General features: G+C 41.1%; 1 pseudogene; it reads right to left on the bottom strand.

Moving 5' to 3' along the window:
* Positions 1-544: 544 nt before the first annotated feature.
* Positions 545-3,312, bottom strand: LOC118807666 (annotated as a pseudogene).
* Between the last annotated feature and the right edge of the window lie 8,266 nt (positions 3,313-11,578).

The raw sequence follows: 11,578 nt of genomic DNA, 5'->3' as shown, positions 1-11,578 counted from the left end.
ATGGTTAATTAATAGATTAGTTTTAATGGCTAATTAGATTAGTTTTAGTTTATGCAGCAGCAGCAGCATCATCGGGAGGGTCAGTTCATGAAGGTGAGGTTTGCACAGCATTGTACAGCATGAAGCTCAGTGGTGGTCACGCCGGTCCAGAAGGCTGGCGAGCAGTGGGCACACGATCAAGGCAGAAGAAGCAGCAGCATCAGACCACATAGGATGGGCAGCTGTTCAACACGGCAAAGAAAGGAAAACACACAGAGAGTTAGTTCTGTAAAGAGTGACTGATCACAGATTACAGTATTAACAGAGCAGCAAAGACTCCGGCAGGTCTAGTTATTACAGCCTAACTAAAAGGGAGAAACCAGAATGGTAACAGGGACATGAGGCTCCCTGAGCTGTCGGCGCCCCTCCACTCCACCGTCAACAAGCCTGAGTGAACGCGTGAGAGCAGCGGGACGACAGCACCAAAACTCCCAGTTTACCATAATACTCTATGACCATGAACCCCCAGATCTGCACTTTTTATCTGATAGGCCTTTATCTAAAACTAATTACCAAAGGCTCGACTAAACAAGTAGGTTTTTAGCCTAGACTTAAAGACTGTGTCTGAGTCCTAAACACTGACTGGAAGTTTATTCCAAAGCTGGGGGGCTTTGTATGAGAAGGCTCTCCCCCTGATGTAGCTTTATTAATTCTAGGTACTAATAGTAAGCCGTGATGGTTCATAGTAGGAGAGAAGTTCACTCCGGTACTGAAGGGCGAGTCTGTTTAGAACTTTATAGGTCAGTAAAAGAATTTTGTAATCGATGCAAAATTTAACTGGCAACCAGTGGTTTGATAAAACTGGGCTGATGCGGTCAAACTTTCTGGTTCTTGTGAGACTCTGGCTGCAGCGTTCTGGACTAACTGAAGCTTGTTAAGGCTTTTGCTGGAACATCCAGACAGCAGGGCATTACAGTAATCTAGCCTTGAGGTAATAAATGCATGAACTAACTTTTCTGCATCCTGTAGAGATAATGTATTTCTTAATTTAGCAATATTGTGGAGAGGCAGGAAGGCTGTTCTACTAATATTAGTTATATGTGCGTCGAAGGACAGATCAGGATCTATCGTGAGACCAAGGTTTTTACAGATGAACCTGACGCAACTGAGAAACTATTAAGTTTAAAAGTTAAATTAGACAGTTTGTTTCAAGCAGCTTTTGACCAAGAAGCAGAACTTCTGTTTCTGTATCTGAGTTAAGTAGGAGAAAGTTAATCGACATCTAGTCTTTTATGTATTTTATACAGTCCTCAATCTTGCTAAGTTGAATTTTATCATCTGGTTTGCTTGATATATATATAACTGTGTGTCATCAGCATAGCAGTGGAAATTGATGCTGTGTTTACTGATAATGGTGCCCAGTGGTAGCATATATGTGAATAATATAGGTCCTAAAATAGAGCCTTGTGGTACACCATACTTTACTTTTGCGAGGACAGATGATTCACTGTTTATGTTAACAAACTGATAGCGATCAGTGAGGTAAGATCTGAAGCAGGAAAGAGCTATTCCTGTTACCCCTACAAGGTTTTCTAGTCTATCTAGTAATATAGAGTGGTCTATCATGTCAAATGCTGTACTAAGATGAAGGAGGACTAGCAAAGACACATTTCCTTGGTCAGAGAATAATAAAAGATCATTTACAATTTTTTACTAGTGCTGTCTCTGTACTATGATGTGGCCTAAAACCAGACTGAAATTTTAATGTATACGATTCCTATGCAAATAGCAACTTAATTGTTTTGCCACAACTTTTTCCAAGATCTTTGATATAAAGGGGAGATTCAAGAGAGGTCTATAATTTGATAGTTCGCAGGGATCAAGGTTAGCTTTCTTAATCAGAGGTCTAATTACTGCTAGTTTAAGAGTTTTTGGGATATAGCCAAGGCTAAGAGAGGAGTTTATTATTGACAGAACAGGCTTGGTTATTTCTGGCAAAATTTCTTTAAGTAAACCTGTAGGAATCGGATCTAACATACAAGTAGAAGATTTTGAGGAGGAAACAATTTAAACTAGTTCATTTTGTTGAAGTAAGGTAAACGATTCCAGCCTCTCTGCAGTAGTTACAGTATTCTCAATATCTAGACTGGTATTATAAGCCAGCAAGTTTGTAGAGTTTAACTGTGCATTCTGAATTTTCTGCCTGATTTTTTTTATTTTATCACTAAAGAAATTCATAAAATCATTGCTGCTATAGGCTAATGGCATCTGGGGTTCAGTAACTGTTTGGTTCTTAGTTATTTTAGAAATTGTGCTAAATAGTAATCTAGAATTGTTTTTATTTCTTCTAGAATTTGTTATTTTATTTCTTCTATAGTCTATAAGTCTCTCCTTCCAGGTGGACTGGAACACTTCTAATTTAATCAGGCGCCATTTTCGCTCTAGTTGTCCAGACAGTCTGTTTTAAACCTTGAGTATGATCATTATACCATGGGGCAGATTTTTCTGCCTTATTATTATACTTTTTAATGGAGCCACATTATCTAGAGTAGATCGAAAAGTATCCTCTAAGAACTTGGTCATAATATCTAATTTGGTAGGATTAGATGGACAGCTGAGAGAAGCTGATAACTGTGGGATGTTTCTGATAAAGCTTCCAGCTGTGGAGGAAGTTACAGTCCGCTTAACACGATAACATGGTGATGAACGCACATTACCACTAAAGTGAATTTCATATGAGATTAGGTAATGATCTGAGACTGCTGTGCTCTGGGGGAGAATGGCTAAGTTATCTATGTTTACACCAAAGGTCTAAAGTGCGGCTGCAATAATGAGTGGGCTCCTTTATATTTTGAGTGAAACCTACAGAGTCTAAGATAGATATACATGCCTTACTTAGAGCATCTTGAGGTTTGTTAAAGTGGGTATTAAAATCTCTGACAATTATTACTTTATTTGAAAACATTATTAAACTTGATAGAAAGTCTGAGAATTTCTGTAAGAACTGAGCATACGGCCCTGGTGGCCTATAGATTGTAATTAGTGAAAAGGAATTCTTCGATCACTTATACTAAGACAAAGAACTTCAAAAGAAGAGAATTTGTATCCTACTTTCAGGCTCATGCCTAAAGCTTTAGTATGGATGGTTGCTATACCCGGCCGCTTAAACAAGGGCTATGCGCATAACTGTAGCCTGTGGCGGTGGCTTCATTTAGACTGAAGTATTCATCTGGGTCTAATCCACGTTTCTGTGAGGCACAGAGCATCAAAATCATGATAGGTAATAGTTTCATTTACATCGACGGCTTTAGATGTAAGAGATCTTATGTTAAGCAGTCCCAGTTTTAGACCAAAGGTGCTGTCACTGCAAACTGGTATAATTGGTCTGATATTAATCAAGTTACTGGGTGGCGTCTCAAGGCAGCTCGCAGACGGTCGGGTTAGCCTGTTTGTCTGCTGCCTGGCCTCGGCCCTGGTTTGTCAGCGACTAACTATCCTACACTGATGGCTATCTGAGAGACTATGAGCTATGCTACATGAAATGAGAGCAGCACCCTCCCGCGAGGGGTGGATACCATCCTGCCTCAAAAAACCAGGCTTGCCCTCAAAAGTAGACCAATTATCTACAAATCCCACATTGTTTTCTGAGCACCACTTGGACAACCAGCAGTTCAGCGACCATAACCTGCTGTAGATTTCGACGCTGGGATGGGGCCAGAGCATATTACGGCATCGGACATTGTCTGGGCTAATTTACACACCTCTTTAATGTTATCTTTGGTTATTTCTGACTGCCACGTAATAAATGTCATTAGTACCTACTTGAATGACTGTCCTTGAATATCTATGGTTAGCTAGCAGCCTCAGGTTCCCTCTAATGTCCGGTGCCCTGGCTCCTGGTATACAGTTAACTGCTACTGGCGCCCCTAAGGGAGAAGCTATTTTGACATGCCGTAAAATAGAATCACCTATAACTAGAGGTCTTTCAACAGACGAAAAATGAGTGAACAAAGCGAAAAATGAGGTTTTGTTTCAACAGCAGCGATATATTTTTTTAATTCATATATTCATTTATTTTGCAGTATAACCATTAAAACAAAATTGAAAGGAGGATGGTGGATGATGTGCATGTTGGCTGGTATAATTAGAAATGGGAGGGTGGGAGGTGTTATGATGTGGTTTCAGTTCTGATGCTGGATGATAAGAGAGCAGCCTGCAGTTATTCTGGGAGAGAAGGAAAACATACACTATAATGAACTACACTGCTCTACTGCACACACACACATACACACACACACACACACACACACAATACACAACTCTACTGCTCAAATTATTATTCTATATAGCTTAACGCCCAGTCTCCCAGCCTGTCCCACGCATGCATTAAACTTGACCCTTTCTTGAACATCACTACACAGAACACTACTGGGTAGGGGTCGGAATCTGTCTCTTTCAGACGATGTGATACGCATCTTGATACACAGTTTATGATATGATCCAAAATGACACAGTTAAACAGGTAATGACTCAATACACTTTAATTAATTACAGAGCCGATACGACTTGGTTCAGCATTGATATGATTCGGTTCAGCATTTATACGTTCACACCAGGAAGCAGACTGTCTGGTAAATTGATTTCCTGACAATTGTACCAATTTTTAGCCGTTTTCATTTTTGATTTGAATTGAGTCGAGGCTTATAAATCAAGGAAACTGTATCGGACACCACTGGACTGTTTTACCGATTCAAACTGTTTTTTCTTTACACCCCTACTACTGGGTTAAGTATATATCCCACAGCTCAAGGCACTGGTAACATTCTAATTAACGCTGTTCCAGAAATATCAGTACAGGGCTAAGCCCCGCCCCCACCACGGCTACTCAGACCTCATCTCTGTGATGCTCACTCCAGCATACAGACCGCTCATCAGACGTGCCAAACCGGACCAGAAGAAAGTGAGAACCTGCCCGCCAGGAGCTATCTTTGCTCTTCAGGACTGTTTTGAGCACACTGATTGGGAGATGTTCAGAGAAGCAGCAACTTCTGGTGACTCCATCAACCTGGAGGAGTATACAGAATCAGTGACTGGCTACATCAGCAAGTGCATTGATGATGTTACTGTCTCCAAACTCAACACAACAAACCCCAACCAGAAGCCATGGAGGACTGCAGAGGTGCTCATGCTGCTGAGAACCTTGATAAGGCCTTCAAGTCAGGGGATAAGGCAGGCCTCAGAATACCAAGAGCCAAGATGTCCCGTGCCATCAGAGAGGCAAAGCGCGCCTACGCAAAGAAAATCCATGAACATTTTCTAGACAATGCTGACACACGGCGCATGTGGCAGGGCATCCAGGCCATCACCAACTACAAGACACCTCCACCTGCTTGTGACAGTGATGCCTCCCTTCCAGATGCACTTAATAACTTCTATGCCCGGTTTGAAGCACAGAACGGCACGACAGCGAGGAAGACCACACCTCCTCCAAATGAACAGTTACTATGTCTGTCCACTGCTGATGTACGGAGAACCCTACACAGAGTCAACCCACAAAAAGAACCAGGATCTAAAGGCGTACCGGGCAGATGTTCTCACGGACATATTCAACATCTCTCTAAGCACTGCAGTCATTCCAAGGTTCTTCAAGTCCACCACCATCATCCCTGTGCCGAAGAAGTCTCCAGTGTCCTGCCTCAATGACTACCGTCCCGTTGCACTCACTCCCATCATCATGAAGTGCTTCGAGAGGCTTGTCATGAGGCACATCAAAGACCAGCTCCCCCTTCACTGGATCCACTGTAGTTTGCGTATCGCCCCAACCGCTCAACAGATGACGCCATCTCCACCACACTCCACCTGGCTCTCACCCACCTGGACAAAAAAGACACCTATGTCAGAATGCTGTTCATAGACGTCAGTTCAGCATTCAACACCATCATCCCTCAGCAGTTGATTGGAAAACTGACCTTGCTGGGCCTGAACACCTCCCTCTGTAACTTGTTCCTGGATTTCCTGACTGAGAGACCTCAACTAGTTAGGATTGGTAATATCATCTCCAGCACCACCGTACTGAGCACCGGTGCACCTCAGGGCTGTGTGCTCAGTCTACTGCTGTTCACTCTACTGACTCACGACTGTACTGCAAAGTACAGCTCATGACACGACTGTGGTGGGTCTGATCAGCAAGAACATTGGGTCAACATACAGAGAGAAGGTGCAGTGGCTAACGGACTGGTGCAGAACCAACAACCTGTGTCTGAATGTGGACAAAACTAAGGAGATGGTTGTTGACTTCCAAAGAGTGCGAGGCTGCTTCCACAAAGCCACTAGCATTGTGGACGACCCCATTCATCCCTCACACTTTTTCAGTGCTGCCAGAAGTATCAGAGCATCTGTGCCATCACTGCCAGACTCTGCAACAGCTTTGTTCAGCAAGTGATCAGGTTTTTAAACTCACAACGTCTGAACTGAAAACCCTCTCACACACATACTCTACACTCACACACACACACACACACACACAGACACACATACACACACACACACACACACACACACACACACACAAACTCCTCTTTTGATGCTCTACTTGCACTATCTGTAACATTACTGCTAACACTGTGTTTAACTCAAGTACTGTGTATTTCTACCTCAGTAACCGCTATGCTCATGTATGTTATCTGACTGCGTAACTCATATCACAGCATGTTAAATATCTCTGCACCTTATTCCACTACCTCATGCTCAGAAACAAGTGCTGTGTCGGTGCTGCACTGTCCTGTCTGTTTACTGTGTCTAATGTCTGTTTAAATTATCATATTTATTGTATTGTCTCTAGTTTAATGTTTTGCACACTTACATCTGCACATATGGGTTGTAAATCCAGTAAAAAAAAAAATTCAATTAAAACAATAAAATGTAAATGCAAACCTCTTTTTGCCATTTCTTTTTCCAAACATCTGTGCAAATATCCTGCCAAAATTGTAAATGAAATGAAATATCTACATCTGCAATTTCATTTTTCACGTAAGCACGAGTCATTTGTGACAATTTGTGTTTGGAAAAAGAAATAGCAAAAAGAGGTTTGTATTTACATTTTATTGTTTTCATTTTAATTTCTTTTTTGGCCAGATTTGCCTCCCATACTGCACGTTGCACTTTGTACCGTCTGTTTTGTTCCATGTTGCACCATGTTGTTCCTGGAAGAATGTAATGTCACTCCACTGTGTAATTGTACACAGATGGAATGACAATAAAAGCTTGACTCAATGGAACCAGACTTTTGTCCAAGTAATTTGGGCTGTGGTCCATTCGTCATGAAATTTACAAAGAATGTAAAGGCTACATCAAATTATGTCAAAAATTGAAAAATGACAAGGTTTTGTTTCAACAGCAGTGATATATTTCTTGAATAAAACTGGTAAATGCTTATTTTGCAGCATAACCATTAAAACAAAATTGAAGAGAGGATGGTGGATGATGTGCCAGTTGGATGGTATAATTAAGATCCGAGAAATGGGTGGGTGGGAGGTGTTATGATGTGGTTTCAGTCCTGATGCTAGATGATAAGAGAGCAGCCTGCAGTTATTCTGGGAGAGAAGGAAAACGTTCACTATAATGAACTACACTGCTCTACTGCACACACACATACACACATACACACACACACACACACACACACAATAACTACACAATTCTACTGCTCAAATTATTACTCCATATAGCTGAATGACCAGTCTCCTGGCCTGTCCCAAAGTTCACACATGCGTTAAACTTGATCCTTTCTGGAACATCACTATACAGAACACTACTGGGTAGGGGTCTGAATCTGGATCTTTCAGATGATGTGATACGCATCTCGATACACAGTTTATGATATGATCCAAAATGACACAGTTAAACAGGTAATGACTCAATACACTTTAATTAATTACAGAGCCGATACGACTTGGTACAGCATTGATATGATTCGGTTCAGCATTTATACGATTTGCTTCAGCATTGATGCGATTCGGTTCAGCATTGATACGATTTGCTTCAGCATTGATATGATTCGGTTCAGCATTTATACGATTTGCTTCAGCATTGATATGATTCGGTTCAGCATTGATACGATTTGCTTCAGCATTGATATGATTCGGTTCAGCATTGATACGATTTGCTTCAGCATTGTTATGATTCAGTTCAGCATTGACATGATTCAGTTCAGTACTGACACGATTCGGTTCAGCATTGATACAATTCAATTCAGTACTGACAGGATTTGGCTCAGCATTTATATGATTCAGTTCAGTATTAGTACGATTCAGTTCAGCATTTATACGATTCAGTTCAGCATTGATACAATTTGGTTCAGCATTGATATGATTTGGTTCAACATTGATACGATTTGGTTCAGATCTGGTCCTACATGGTTAAGTTAAATTCAACGATTTGTCCCTGTTTCAGTTTAGCAAGTAACAATGATTTTGTTGATTTTTCGGCTAGAATTGACTGATAGTGAGCTCTGAAAGAAACACTATTGCTAGCTTTACCTGTTGCATGTTTAGCTGCAGACTCCCCCTTGGTTAGTATCACACCGTGCTGCCTCTGTAAGTGCACAGCAAGGTTTGTCAGTGTACTTTATGGAAGTTTTTTGACAGCAGTACTTTTGCTGAATCCAAAGTATTTTCACACTTTTAACCTTTGACTTGGTGATGCATCCCAAAATGTGTGTATGTAAACAAAGCGGAATCAGTGGTGGAGCTCTCTCTCTCTCTCTCTCTCTCGCTCTCTCTCTCCCCCTCTTTTACACACACACAGACACACACACCCACACACGTGTTCACACCAGGAAGCAGACTGTCTGGTAAATCAATTTCCTGACAATTGTACCATTTTTAGCCATTTTCATTTTTTATTTGAATTGAGTCGAGGCTTATAAATCAATGAAACTGTATCGGACACCGCTAGACTGTTTTACTGATTCAAACTGTTTTTTTTTTACACCCCTACTACCAGGTTAAGTATATATCCCACAGCTCAATTTTGGGGGAGGCTCAGGGGTCCATCCTTACTGCAACAGCTCTTCTTGAGCAATGCAGGACTTCTCATAGCTCACTGTGTCAAGTACAGCGCTTATAATTAATAAGAATCACAATAAACAACGGTTTCACTAAGAAATGTAGGTTGTTTAATGTATGTTATTGTTGCCAAACAACCACAGAGTGCTGAATCTGGATAAGAACTGATGTCATTTCATGAGTTTTCTTAAACTTTCTCATTTTCTGTCACATAATGTCACATCTGTTGCTTGTTCCCCTCCACGCCAACAGAGGTCTCACTCACCTGAGTACTGATTCATGCCGACACCTGTCTGTAATCAGAAGCCCTTTAGTGGGCTACTTAAGTTGTATCCTGAGCTAAGCTCCGTGCAAAGTCTTGTTAAGGTTTTCCTAGCGATTCTGAGCAGTATATTCCTTATATGTATTCTCTGGTTTTGACCCCTGGCTCCTGGAGTATGTTATTGATATCTGGATTGTGGTTTTGGACTTTCTGCCTTATCTCATGTGAAGCTCTCATGGTCCGGAGCGTCCAGCCTGAGACACATCTGCAAAAATCTGACTGAAGTCGCATTTCAAAATGTCTTTTGGGTTTGTCGGATTGAGTGAGTGCAAAATTAAACAGTAATAACAGTAATACTACAGTAATACAGTAATACTAATCAATCAGTGCTCAGTAGCAGTAATGTTAACCAGTCAGCACTCAGTAGCAGTAATGTGAACCAATCAGCAGTTGGTAGCAGTAATGCCAACCAATCAGCACTCAGTAGCAGTAATGCTAACCAATCAGTACTCAGTAGCCGTAATGCTAACCAGTCAGCACTCAGTAGCAGTAATGTGAACCAATCAGCAGTTGGTAGCAGTAATGTTAACCAGTCAGTACTCAGTAGCAGTAATGCCAACCAGTCAGTTCTGGAGCTCACTGTGCAGAGACATGTTTCAAACCAGCTTTGGATCAGGCATTTCAGAATGTCGATAGTAACCTTTGAAAAGCTCATCGCGAGATCGAACGTTTTTCACATCTGTAGTTATGAGGCTATGAAGACAAGTTGAAGTCGTGTGTCTGTATACATTCTGTGTGAAACTGACCAATGGACACTCAGGAAATCACTAAGGACTGAACATCACGCCAGAAACACTTCATTCTTCATTCAGTCCACATCGGAGACACATATGAAATGGCGTGCAGAGAGTTTACAGCTGCTAAAGTTGCTGCAGCGGTTTTGGAAAGTAGTGATGAAGATAACATTTACCTACTATGTTATTCATACATTCCACTACTTTTGTGATCCTAAGTCTTTGGTAAACACATTTGAAGCACCAAAAACAATTTGTCCACAACAGTAAAGCTCTTCACAACAGATATTAAGAAGTTCTAAAACTGGACTTCAATTTTTCAGCTTTAAGGCTGAATTATCTCTGTACACAGTGGTCCAGGTCAAAAGGTCGTATTACAGAGAGAGCTGAGATTGTTCTGAACATTTTGATATATAATATATGGGTACCATGTTGTATGTAAGTGCCTTTGAAGGCACATTTAAGAACATATGCAAAAAATTAGAAATTAATTTAATTGAATAATGGAGAAGGCAGAAATGCAAAAAACACCCAAATATCACAAAAAGAGGTTTTTATGCCAAGACAAGATGGTAAAGGGCGGTGGAGAGACGTGTCACGCCGCAAGCCACATGATTCTGTGATTCTTAAAGACGGTCGATCATGGCGCAGAGCTTTCAAAGGCTACTTTCGACATTCTGAAAAGCTGGTTTGAAATGTCTCTGCACAATGAGCTCCAGAACTGTCTGGCGTGTTTGTGTTCCCAGATGTGAGGTGGACATCAACAGGGTGGCACAGAGATTTCAGCCCTCATTAGGTGGCCACTGCTCATCCTGCCCGGCGTCTCTGAGCTGCAGTAAAAACTGTTAAAACTGAGCTAAATCTCTCCATCTGGCTCGTTTCAGTGAAGCCCCTAATCAAGTTTGCCTATGTCATCTAAAAATTCTTCACAAAACCGCAGTGGATGGAAACATGACTTAATTTGCATTTTTTCTGCTGAAATTTTGTAAATGCATAAACATTTGCAAAACATTTGAATAGAAACCTGCTTCAAGTAAATGTGCGGTTGTTCCAGGAACTCAGTATATATAGGTATATTCTTCTCTCTCACTCTCTGTCTATTTTTTTTTTTGACACGCTTGTTTCCTGTGTTGACCACCATATCATATTTGTCCTGTCATTTTTAGCTTGATTACTAATTGCCCTAAGTTCAGATACATCCTGTTTACATCATGGAACTTTAAAGAAGTAAATAAACCTGTAACGCGACAGAATGACGCAGACGCTCGCAGATAAAAGGTGAATGCAAGGCTTTACTAGTACAAACAGAATCCACAATCGTAGTCAGGTCACAGGCAATGGTCAAATCCAGAAAAGACACTATACACAAAAACACAAACATAACCAGGCAAAAGAGTCCAAAAGGGATCAGGCAAAAGGCAGGTCAAAAAACAAGACAAAATGGGTCAGAACAGGAATAAACAGTCAGAAATAACACT

The sequence above is a fragment of the Colossoma macropomum genome, unplaced genomic scaffold (genome assembly GCF_904425465.1).
Source record: "Colossoma macropomum unplaced genomic scaffold, Colossoma_macropomum, whole genome shotgun sequence".
In the NCBI taxonomy this organism is placed as follows: domain Eukaryota; kingdom Metazoa; phylum Chordata; class Actinopteri; order Characiformes; family Serrasalmidae; genus Colossoma; species Colossoma macropomum.
The sequence above is the reverse complement of the archived record's forward strand: the minus strand, read 5'-3'. Positions and strand labels throughout refer to the sequence as shown.